Source organism: Mya arenaria, chromosome 13 (assembly GCF_026914265.1).
Source record: "Mya arenaria isolate MELC-2E11 chromosome 13, ASM2691426v1".
Lineage (NCBI taxonomy): Eukaryota > Metazoa > Mollusca > Bivalvia > Myida > Myidae > Mya > Mya arenaria.
This window is the reverse complement of record NC_069134.1, coordinates 30199511-30211388: the sequence shown is the minus strand read 5'-3', so window position 1 is coordinate 30211388 and position 11878 is coordinate 30199511.

The window sequence follows — 11878 nt, the reverse complement described above, 5'->3', positions numbered from 1 at the left end:
ATTATTGCAAACATGATTAGGATTCCTAAGAGTTAAGTCATAAACTTTAACTACTAAATAAGATTACTACGCGATCTATTTGCAGCGGACTTAAACGTACCACTTTTTGAGTATGTAAACCGTCCAAATACATCCGAGGTTGTTTTTGAAAATAATGGCCGAGGAGCTCCGAATGGTCGGTAACCCTAACATTTCATAAAGACTATATTTCGATGAATGTCGGTGTTGTTATGTGTGTGGTATGTCGGTGTCGCATTGTTTGTTTATTCTCTGTGTTGTTTTGTATGTGGTGTGTGTGTGTATTATTTTGTGTGTGTATGTCTGTGTTGTTAGATGTGTGGTATATCTGTATTGTTTTGCGTGTGGTATGTCTGTGTTGTTGTATGTGTGGTATGTCTGTAGTGGTGTGTGTGTGTGTGTGTGTGTGTGTGTGTGTGGTATTTCTGTATTGCTCTGTATACAATATGTCTGTGTTGCGTTGTGGGTGATATTTCTGTGTTGATGTGCATGTAGTATGTCTGTATTATTTTGTTTGTGGAATGTATGTGTTGTTTTGTATGCGATTTGTCTGTATTGTGTTGTATGCCTGTATTTTTGTTTATGCTATGTCTGTGTTGTTTTATATAATATTTGTCTGGGTTGTAGTATGTATGGTATCTCTGTGTTGTTTTGTTTTTGTATGTCTGTATTGCTTTGTTTGTGGTATGTCTGTATTGCTTTATTTGTGGTATGTCTGTATTGCTTTGTTTGTGGTATGTCTGTATTGCTTTGTTTGTGGAATGTCTCTGTTATTCTGTGTGTAGTACGCCTGTGTTTTTTGTATGTGGTATTTCTGTGTTGCTTTGTTTGTGGTATGTCGGTGTAAGTTTGTATAGGGCATGTCTGTATGGCCTTGATTGTGGTATGTTTGTACTGCTTTGTTTGTGGTATGTCTGTATTGCTTTGTTTGTGGTATGTCTGTATAGCTTTGTTTGTGGTGTGTTTGTATTGCTTTGTTGTTGGTATGCCTGTGTTGTTTTGTTTGTGGTATGTCTGTATTGCTTTGTTTGTGGTATGTCTGTATTGCTTTGTTTGTGGTTTGTCTGTATTGCTTTGTTTGTGGTTTGTCTGTATTGCTTTGTTTGTGGTATATCTGTATTGCTTTGTTTGTGGTATGTCTGTATTGCTTTGTTTGTGGTATGTCTCTATTATTCTGTGTGTAGTATGACTATATTGCTTTGTTTGTGGTATGTCTGTATTGCTTTGTTTGTGGTATGTCTGTATTGCTTTGTTTTTGGTTTGTCTGTATTGCTTTGTTTTTGGTTTGTCTGTATTGCTTTGTTTGTGGTATATCTGTATTGCTTTGTTTGTGGTATGTCTGTATTGCTTTGTTTGTGGTTTGTCTTTATTGCTTTGTCTGTGGTATGTCTGTATTGCTTTGTTTGTGGTATGTCTGTATTGCTTTGTCTGTGGTATGTCTGTATTGCTTTGTTTGTGGTATGTCTGTATTGCTTTGTTTTTGGTTTGTCTGTATTGCTTTGTTTGTGGTATATCTGTATTGCTTTGTTTGTGGTATGTCTGTATTGCTTTGTTTGTGGTTTGTCTTTATTGCTTTGTCTGTGGTATGTCTGTATTGCTTTGTTTGTGGTTTGTCTTTATTGCTTTGTCTGTGGTATGTCTGTATTGCTTTGTTTGTGGTATGTCTGTATTGCTTTGTTTGTGGTATGTCTGCATTGCTTTGTTTGTGGTATGTCTGTATTGCTTTGTTTGTGGTATGTCTGCATTGCTTTGTTTGTGGTATGTCTGCATTGCTTTGTTTGTGGTATGTCTGTATTGCTTTGTTGTTGGTATGCCTGTGTTGTTTTGTTTGTGGTATGTCTGTATTGCTTTGTTTGTGGTATGTCTGTATTGCTTTGTTTGTGGTATGTCTGTATTGCTTTGTTTGTGGTTTGTCTGTATTGCTTTGTTTGTGGTATGTCTGTATTGCTTTGTTTGTGGTATGTCTGTATTGCTTTGTTTGTGGTATGTCTCTATTATTCTGTGTGTAGTATGACTATATTGCTTTGTTTGTGGTATGTCTGTATTGCTTTGTTTGTGGTATGTCTCTATTGCTTTGTTTTTGGTTTGTCTGTATTGCTTTGTTTGTGGTATATCTGTATTGCTTTGTTTGTGGTATGTCTGTATTGCTTTGTTTGTGGTATGTCTCTATTGCTTTGTCTGTGGTATGTCTGTATTGCTTTGTTTGTAGTATGTCTGTATTGCTTTGTTTGTGGTATGTCTGTATTGCTTTGTTTGTGGTTTGTCTTTATTGCTTTGTCTGTGGTATGTCTGTATTGCTTTGTTTGTAGTATGTCTGTATTGCTTTGTTTGTGGTATGTTTGTATTGCTTTGTTTGTGGTATGTCTGTATTGCTTTGTTTGTGGTTTGTCTTTATTGCTTTGTCTGTGGTATGTCTCTATTATTCTGTGTGTAGTATGACTATATTGCTTTGTTTGTGGTATGTCTGTATTGCTTTGTTTGTGGTATGTCTCTATTGCTTTGTTTTTGGTTTGTCTGTATTGCTTTGTTTGTGGTATATCTGTATTGCTTTGTTTGTGGTATGTCTGTATTGCTTTGTTTGTGGTATGTCTCTATTGCTTTGTCTGTGGTATGTCTGTATTGCTTTGTTTGTAGTATGTCTGTATTGCTTTGTTTGTGGTATGTCTGTATTGCTTTGTTTGTGGTTTGTCTTTATTGCTTTGTCTGTGGTATGTCTGTATTGCTTTGTTTGTAGTATGTCTGTATTGCTTTGTTTGTGGTATGTTTGTATTGCTTTGTTTGTGGTATGTCTGTATTGCTTTGTTTGTGGTTTGTCTTTATTGCTTTGTCTGTGGTATGTCTGTATTGCTTTGTTTGTAGTATGTCTGTATTGCTTTGTTTGTGGTATGTTTGTATTGCTTTGTTTGTGGTATGTCTGTATTGCTTTGTTTGTGGTATGTCTCTATTGCTTTGTCTGTGGTATGTCTGTATTGCTTTGTTTGTGGTATATCTGTATTGCTTTGTTTGTGGTATGTCTGTATTGCTTTGTTTGTGGTTTGTCTTTATTGCTTTGTCTGTGGTATGTCTGTATTGCTTTGTTTGTAGTATGTCTGTATTGCTTTGTTTGTGGTATGTCTGTATTGCTTTGTTTGTGGTTTGTCTGTATTGCTTTGTTTGTGGTTTGTCTGTATTGCTTTGTTTGTGGTATATCTGTATTGCTTTGTTTGTGGTATGTCTGTATTGCTTTGTTTGTGGTATGTCTCTATTATTCTGTGTGTAGTATGAATATATTGCTTTGTTTGTGGTATGTCTGTATTGCTTTGTTTTTGGTTTGTCTGTATTGCTTTGTTTGTGGTATATCTGTATTGCTTTGTTTGTGGTATGTCTGTATTGCTTTGTTTGTGGTTTGTCTTTATTGCTTTGTCTGTGGTATGTCTGTATTGCTTTGTTTGTAGTTTGTCTGTATTGCTTTGTTTGTGGTATATCTGTATTGCTTTGTTTGTGGTATGTCTGTATTGCTTTGTTTGTGGTTTGTCTTTATTGCTTTGTCTGTGGTATGTCTCTATTATTCTGTGTGTAGTATGACTATATTGCTTTGTTTGTGGTATGTCTGTATTGCTTTGTTTTTGGTTTGTCTGTATTGCTTTGTTTGTGGTATATCTGTATTGCTTTGTTTGTGGTATGTCTGTATTGCTTTGTTTGTGGTTTGTCTTTATTGCTTTGTCTGTGGTATGTCTGTATTGCTTTGTTTGTAGTATGTCTGTATTGCTTTGTTTGTGGTATGTCTGTATTGCTTTGTTTGTGGTATGTTTGTATTGCTTTGTTTGTAGTATGTCTGTATTGCTTTGTTTGTGGTATGTTTGTATTGCTTTGTTTGTAGTATGTCTGTATTGCTTTGTTTGTAGTATGTTTGTATTGCTTTGTTTGTGGTATGTCTGTATTGCTTTGTTTTTGGTTTGTCTGTATTGCTTTATTTGTGGTATGTCTATATTGCTTTGTTTGTGGTATATCTGTATTGCTTTGTTTGTGGTATGTCTGTATTGCTTTGTTTGTGGTTTGTCTGTATTGCTTTGTTTGTGGTTTGTCTGTATTGCTTTGTTTTTGGTTTGTCTGTATTGCTTTGTTTTTTGTTTGTCTGTATTGCTTTATTTGTGGTATGTCTGTATTGCTTTGTTTGTGGTATGTCTATATTGCTTTGTTTGTGGTATGTCTGTATTGCTTTGTTTGTGGTATGTCTGTATTGCTTTGTTTGTGGTTTGTCTTTATTGCTTTGTCTGTGGTATGTCTGCATTGCTTTGTTTGTGGTATGTCTCTATTGCTTTGTCTGTGGTATGTCTGTATTGCTTTGTTTGTGGTATATCTGTATTGCTTTGTTTGTGGTATGTCTGTATTGCTTTGTTTGTGGTATGTCTCTATTATTCTGTGTGTAGTATGACTATATTGCTTTATTTGTGGTATGTCTATATTGCTTTGTTTGTGGTATGTCTGTATTGCTTTGTTTGTGGTATGTCTGTATTGCTTTGTTTGTGGTATGTCTATATTGCTTTATTTGTGGTATGTCTGTATTGCTTTGTTTGTAGTATGTCTGTATTGCTTTGTTTGTGGTATATCTATATTGCTTTGTTTGTGGTATGTCTGTATTGCTTTGTTTGTGGTATGTCTATATTGCTTTGTTTGTGGTATGTCTATATTGCTTTATTTGTGGTATGTCTATATTGCTTTGTTTGTGGTATGTCTGTATTGCTTTGTTTGTGGTTTGTCTGTATTGCTTTGTTTGTGGTATGTCTGTATTGCTTTGTTTTTTGTTTGTCTGTTTTGCTTTGTTTGTGGTTTGTCTGTATTGCTTTGTTTGTGGTATGTCTGTATTGCTTTGTTTGTGGTTTGTCTGTATTGCTTTGTTTGTGGTTTGTCTGTATTGCTTTGTTTTTGGTTTGTCTGTATTGCTTTGTTTTTTGGTTTGTCTGTATTGCTTGTTTGTAGTATGTATGTATTGCTTTGTTTGTGGTATGTCTGTATTACATTGTTGTTGTTATGCCTGTGTTGTTTTGTTTGTGGTATGTCTGTATTGCTTTGTTTGTAGTATGTCTGTATTGCTTTGTTTGTTGTATGGCTGTATTGCTTTGTTTGTAGTATGTCTGTATCGCTTTGTTTTTGGTTTGTCTGTATTGCTTTGTTTGTGGTATGTCTGCATTGCTTTGTTTGTGGTATGTCTGTATTGCTTTGTTTGTGGTATGTCTGCATTGCTTTGTTTGTGGTATGTCACTATCATTCTGTGTGTAGTATGTCTGTATTGCTTTGTTTGTGGTATGTCTGTATCGCTTTGTTTTTGGTTTGTCTGTATTGCTTTGTTTGTGGTATGTCTGCATTGCTTTGTTTGTGGTATGTCTGCATTGCTTTGTTTGTGGTATGGCTGTATTGCTTTGTTTGTAGTATGTCTGTATCGCTTTGTTTTTGGTTTGTCTGCATTGCTTTGTTTGTGGTATGGCTGTATTGCTTTGTTTGTAGTATGTCTGTATCGCTTTGTTTTTGGTTTGTCTGTATTGCTTTGTTTGTGGTTTGTCTTTATTGCTTTGTCTGTGGTATGTCTCTATTATTCTGTGTGTAGTATGTCTGTATTGCTTTGTTTTTGGTTTGTCTGTATTGCTTTGTTTGTGGTATGTCTGTATTGCTTTGTTTGTGGTATGGCTGTATTGCTTTGTTTGTAGTATGTCTGTATTGCTTTGTTTGTGGTATGTCTGTATTGCTTTGTTTGTGGTATGTCTGCATTGCTTTGTTTGTGGTATGTCTGCATTGCTTTGTTTGTGGTATGGCTGTATTGCTTTGTTTGTAGTATGTCTGTATCGCTTTGTTTTTGGTTTGTCTGTATTGCTTTGTTTGTGGTATGTCTGCATTGCTTTGTTTGTGGTATGGCTGTATTGCTTTGTCTGTAGTATGTCTGTATCGCTTTGTTTTTGGTTTGTCTGTATTGCTTTGTTTGTGGTATGTCTGCATTGCTTTGTTTGTGGTATGTCTGCATTGCTTTGTTTGTGGTATGTCTGCATTGCTTTGTTTGTGGTATGTCACTATCATTCTGTGTGTAGTATGTCTGCATTGCTTTGTTTGTGGTATGTCACTATCATTCTGTTTGTAGTATGTCTGTATTGCTTTGTTTGTGGTATGTCTGTATTCCTTTGTTTGTGGTATGTCTTCCGATTTCTATGACGTTCTTCGTAGACATACCACCAACATCTGTTGTTGTTTTTTTTTTCTTTTTAAACCCGCCACTTCCGGAATAATTTAAGGCAAAAAAATAAAAAGTCGGCTTGTATGTCCCCCTGTGTGTTTTATTTAATTTAATAAACATATTATTGTAGCATGTTGTCTGTAATTTATATCTATTAGGAAATATGTGTATTGCTTGTCGAAATAAATATCTATGCTTGTCTTATAAGTCTTAGGGGTCGTTTCCAAAGATTAATGTTAAAGGTAACGTACCTCCCTCTGTTGCGGATATTTCATTTTTTTGTGTTTTTTTAATCAAACTGTTACGCTATTTAACATTGATTTATTTCAATTACATCGTAAAATAAGACATTCATCCTGACATATACACATTTCTATTTAAACACAAATAATTTACACAGGTATTTAACCATATATACCAGAATGTAACGTGACCCTGGGTCTCAACAGTGCGTGTTTGCCTATAAATGCGACCATTCGATAGTTGAAAAAGTACCTGATCAAAAAGCTCCCAAGTTGAAAAGCCTCTCCCCTACCCCCTCTCCCACACCTTTTGGTAAAAGCCACCCTATTGCAATGTTAATACTATATATGCATATCGCATATCAAATTCACCTTGTTCACACTGCAAATAGAAATAGCAATGACCTTAAATTATCAAATTGTTTGTATCGTTTGAAACGAGCCATATCACATTATATATCCTCTATATTAGAGGCTCGTGTTTCCCGTGGTACTTACAGCATTCATGAAAACACTTAAATAGAAGATATATACTTCGTAATATAATTGAAATTCGAGTCTGTTTTTTATCTTTTATGCGAAACGTATTCCCAACAATAAAGTTAATGTTGAAATCGTTTCTGGATAACATATGCTCGTCAACAGCACAAAAAGATACCTCCCAAGATCGGCCTTTAAATTGGTGGTTGTTGTGAATTGTTTATCGTTTTTTTTATCCTAAAACTTCTGTTTTGGAATTGCTGCCAAGTGTTATCGTGACATTAAGCTGTATATTATCCTACTTTAACATATTGACTTGTGAAATACGTTTGAATGATATTTTGATGGACAAAGCCCCGCGATGCTGTGTTCAAGAAAATAATCGAAAAGACTAGCATCACAAATTCGTTAAGGAATTGGCTTGTGAAACCCGTTTGAATGAGATTTTGCGGAAAGCCCCGAGTTGAGGTGTTCGAGAAAATGATCTAAAAGACTAGCATCACGTATTTGTTAAAGAAACCAGTATAAGGTCTGTAGATTTTCCAACAAAACTGATATAACCCTCAGTAAACTCCTGCATCCATTGACCGCTTCAATATTTACTGATGACGTTACGACTGTTTTCTTACCAAAACTTGTTCGTTTATCAATGAAACAAAGAACGATCTCAGCGCCATTTTGCAAGAAGAGATGGATTTTAACCGCTCCAACTGCGGCTGTTCGCCATTTCAACACTTCAAAGAGTTTCATTTGTCTCCGTGCTGTACTGTCGATCATAAAATAAACTTACGCTTTAATTGGGAGTTGAAGAAAAAACCAGTACAAAATATAAATGCATGAACGCTTTGCGGTGTTGTGCCTGCCTCTTCAGTATTAGTAAAGTGTGATACGTAAAAGTATACGCCAAATCGCTGATGGTGTCAGTCTGATTCTTTGATGTGTGAAGTCGATCGACATGCTATAGATATTGCATTTGAGTTGAAATTTACTATTTACACTTACTTCTATGAGTAGTAAAAGTCACGATCATTCAATGCTTAAAATCTAGAAACACCAGGTTCAATTGAGAACATGGTTCAACTGTTTTTGAAATAAATGTAGCGTTTCAAGTGCAACGTATAAAGCCTGTTGATCGACTTCACACATCAAAGACAAAGTAAGCGAGTTTGTGTATACTTCTAAGGATTAGGTGGAACTAACTACTGAACATACTTCAATAGTGATGTAATATATGTCTGTTTTCACGTGATGTTCAGTTTGAAAGATGGGTTTGTCCCTGTAGCTCTGTTTTACTGCTCATGATTATTGTATTTTGTTTATCATTTATTGCTGCTGTTGAGTCGGTTGCAGGATTGAAGGATTTTTAAAGTTGTTGAAATTTAGTTATTGTACTTACTTTTTACTCATTTGATAAGAATTAAGTAAATCCAAGCCTAAAATGATTCCATTTTAATAGCGTTACTAACGCACTTTTGCTAAATAGTGAATCATATGTCACATTTTTCAATGATATTATTAATAGAGTGAATATCAACTGTCAATTTTATATCATTGTTGCATTCATTTTATTCACATTATACACAATATAAAACGTCGATGTACCACCATATAAAACGTGAACGGGTACCTTGTATCTTTGACAAATACTCGTATATACTATCATATGTTAGTCCTAAGGGTTAATAATATTATAAATGCAGTTATCAAACTAATTTAGTTTGACTGAATTTGCAACAAAATTGTTTTGATAATTTATTGCTTTAAATTAACATGTAACAAATATTCAACATTTAACTATTCAAAGATGACTCTTTGTGTCTGATGTTTAAAGCAGCTAGACCTAGATAAGCTGATGGTCAACTTGTGTTTTTCCATCCCATGTTGGTTTAACTATTATAATGTTCATCCCTTCCACTCCTTGAAATAACTGACTCCTCTGGCCATCAACCAGGCAATGCCGAATGCTCGCAGAGCATCTCCGTCAGGCGTTCCCTTGTGGAACCGGGGATGTTGTTTCAGGGCAAAGGTTAACAGAAACCCGCTGCCGAAAGGTAGCACTGAAGCAAATGTGACAAAATTTAAAAACAGAATGCTAGATAGTCGGAGCGATAAATAACAATAAATTTAACTTCTGTTTGTAAACATGTATTGCCAGTGTCATTGCTTTGGGGTTGGGTTCGTGTATAGATGGAGCGTATCATAATGGATATATCGTCCGACAAGGAATATATCTATCAGCAAAAAAAGGAAACGTTTTTAAATTACAAGTATGCCTTAGTGATCTTCATTCACTTAAATTATCCTTTATATTTCATACAGTCTAGCTACCAGTACTTGACATTGGCCTGTTATTTACTTTTTTAAACCAAGATGAAAAATACAGCGATGCCATATACATGTAAAGATACTTCCTGTAAATGTATCCATAATGATCAAAGAAATGCATCATGTGCTCCATCATACCTGGGGCTGCCTGAGGAGCAGGAACCATCGAGAGAGCGAGCAAAACCAGCAAGACACGACCTGTGTACACCCGCATCTTCCTGTAAGTCAAATTTATTTTGCATCACCACAACATGTAGCATTTGAAATAATGTTTAATATGACATATATGTTAATAGAAATGTGTATTCAATATGCTCTATGGATTTATACTCGTCGCAAAGTGAATACGATTTTAGATTATTTTTGTTCTAACATCTGACATCGTCTTGTTATATTTGAATGAATTTGAAATTGTCCTAAAGCACTGAATACCGTTACGTTTATGTATGTGGGTATTATGTGCTCGGTTCTGTCAGCACTTTCGGTGCTTTGATATGAATTAGGATAGACCCCTTTCTAAAAAAAGTGTCAAATTTCCCCAAATGTCATCATATTTTCGCAAAATTTTGTACAAAGACGATATTTTCACGTAGTAAATGGTTTTAGTATAAAAGTCAAATCAAGTGTTTTCATTTATTTGGCATTTTAAGATCAGGCGGTGGACAATATGATTAAAAAATCAATTCAAATCACGTTCAAGAACTTCGCACTATATTTTTTTTCCTGATTTTTAGATGTTATAGTTGTAATTATTTCTAATATTTTTGAAGTGCTTGTTATAGGTAGGGATTATTCAAACGATAATTACAGACCAAATCACCTTTAAATACACACATACTGTATGCATGTTAATGAAACTCATCAAACTAATGTCAAAAAGCATACAACCGCATTCAATAAATAGCAAATCTCTTCTTTATAGAATTAATTTAATACAAATTCTGTTATATGATTTTTAGGTTATGTTTACTAGTTAAAAGTGTGAAAAATAACCATATTATCAGAAATATAAAGTATTTACCTCGATCTGCGTATCCTAACTGACCAAAAAGAGAGGCCATCAACTTGACCCGGAAGTTGGTATAGTAAAACCTCGACTGTCCTCAGTTGCCGTTAGACATTTAGACATGTCATTGGCAATTATATCAAAAGTGTTTTCACCTGATTGCTCAATCGCTGAGGTCATTTTTTGCATTTTATGACATAAAAAGAAAGGGCAGCTGTATTGCATTTTAAAATTATTTTAACGGGATTAATACATATGTGGCTGCATTGTAATTTACTGTTTGTATACGTGCATTGTCCATATGCACATGGTTTCCGGACCGTTTGACGAAAAATACTTATTGTGAAAATTGACATCATTTAAAGACAAATATTTAACTCTTTTTTATCAGAAGCTGACATTTATGACGCATACGGCTTACCAATGCCGAGTCTGGCCGCTGTGCCCTTCTTATGATCTTTAAAGTTTCGAAAGGAACGTGTTATATTAAGATTCTTGAGAAAAAACGTCTATAGATAAGAATTAAGATTTCTCCGAACTTACCATTTATCACTATCCAAATAATATGTACGTATCAAGTTTTCGTGCAAAAAGTAGGCTAGTTATTCGTGCATGCCGCAACACATATGGTTCACAAAGAATCTTTTAATATATGTATTAACAGTGGCGGCACAAGAAATTCATAACGGGGGGCACAGCCGTTTAGCTCTTTAACTTTAATTTCACTCAGGTATTGAAATAACACGTTTTGAATCGTCGATTTCAAACCGTCATTCAAAAATAAATACATCTTCTTATAAAGTAGACATACTTAATTGTGAAGAAGATAACAACTATTTATATTTATAACAACGTTAACGTATTTAATTGTTAAGGTATCAAATTGATGTGAAAATTAGGTATTTTAGGACTCATAAGCCGGCTTCTCGCTAGAGCCACCACTGATTAAATTCCGTCGTGTGATAAGTCAGTGTCGGCATGCGTGTTTTAATTATTGGATAAAATTGCCGGCGTGTTGTGTGTGTTTAAAAAACGAAGTTGGTCTTTTAGGTGTTTTATATATAAACGTTATTGTATAATGTATTGGTAATGTAACACGCATTGATGGATCGAAGAAAAGACGCCGTTAGCGGATTAAGGGGTTGGAGTCCAAATAAAGTTTTTGTTGTCAACTGATCTATCGAAAAGTAAGTAAATAAACTATGACACAATGCACCGATTTTAGACTTGAAGTAGGCAACATAGGATCCCGAATCCTCTTCCCACATTTAAACAATTCATGTCCGGTTCTTTGAGAGATGACGAATCCCCACTTATTTTGGAGGAATAAAAGGATCTATCTACCCTCCTCTTTTAACGCCGAATTCTGGAGCCGAACCTGAGTATGAATGAACTTGGTTTTGTGTAACCTTAATAATTTCCCTTTGACTGTAATTAGGCACGGACTAGCTTTTTGGTGTTATGGTAATTAATGAAATTAGACCAGCATAGCATCAGTAACACTTTTTCATTTTACAACATCAAATGTGTCCTAGAATTGTTCTCTACATTTGCTTTGTATTTTAATTATGAATCACCAAAGTGTATTAATATTATCCACTTCCG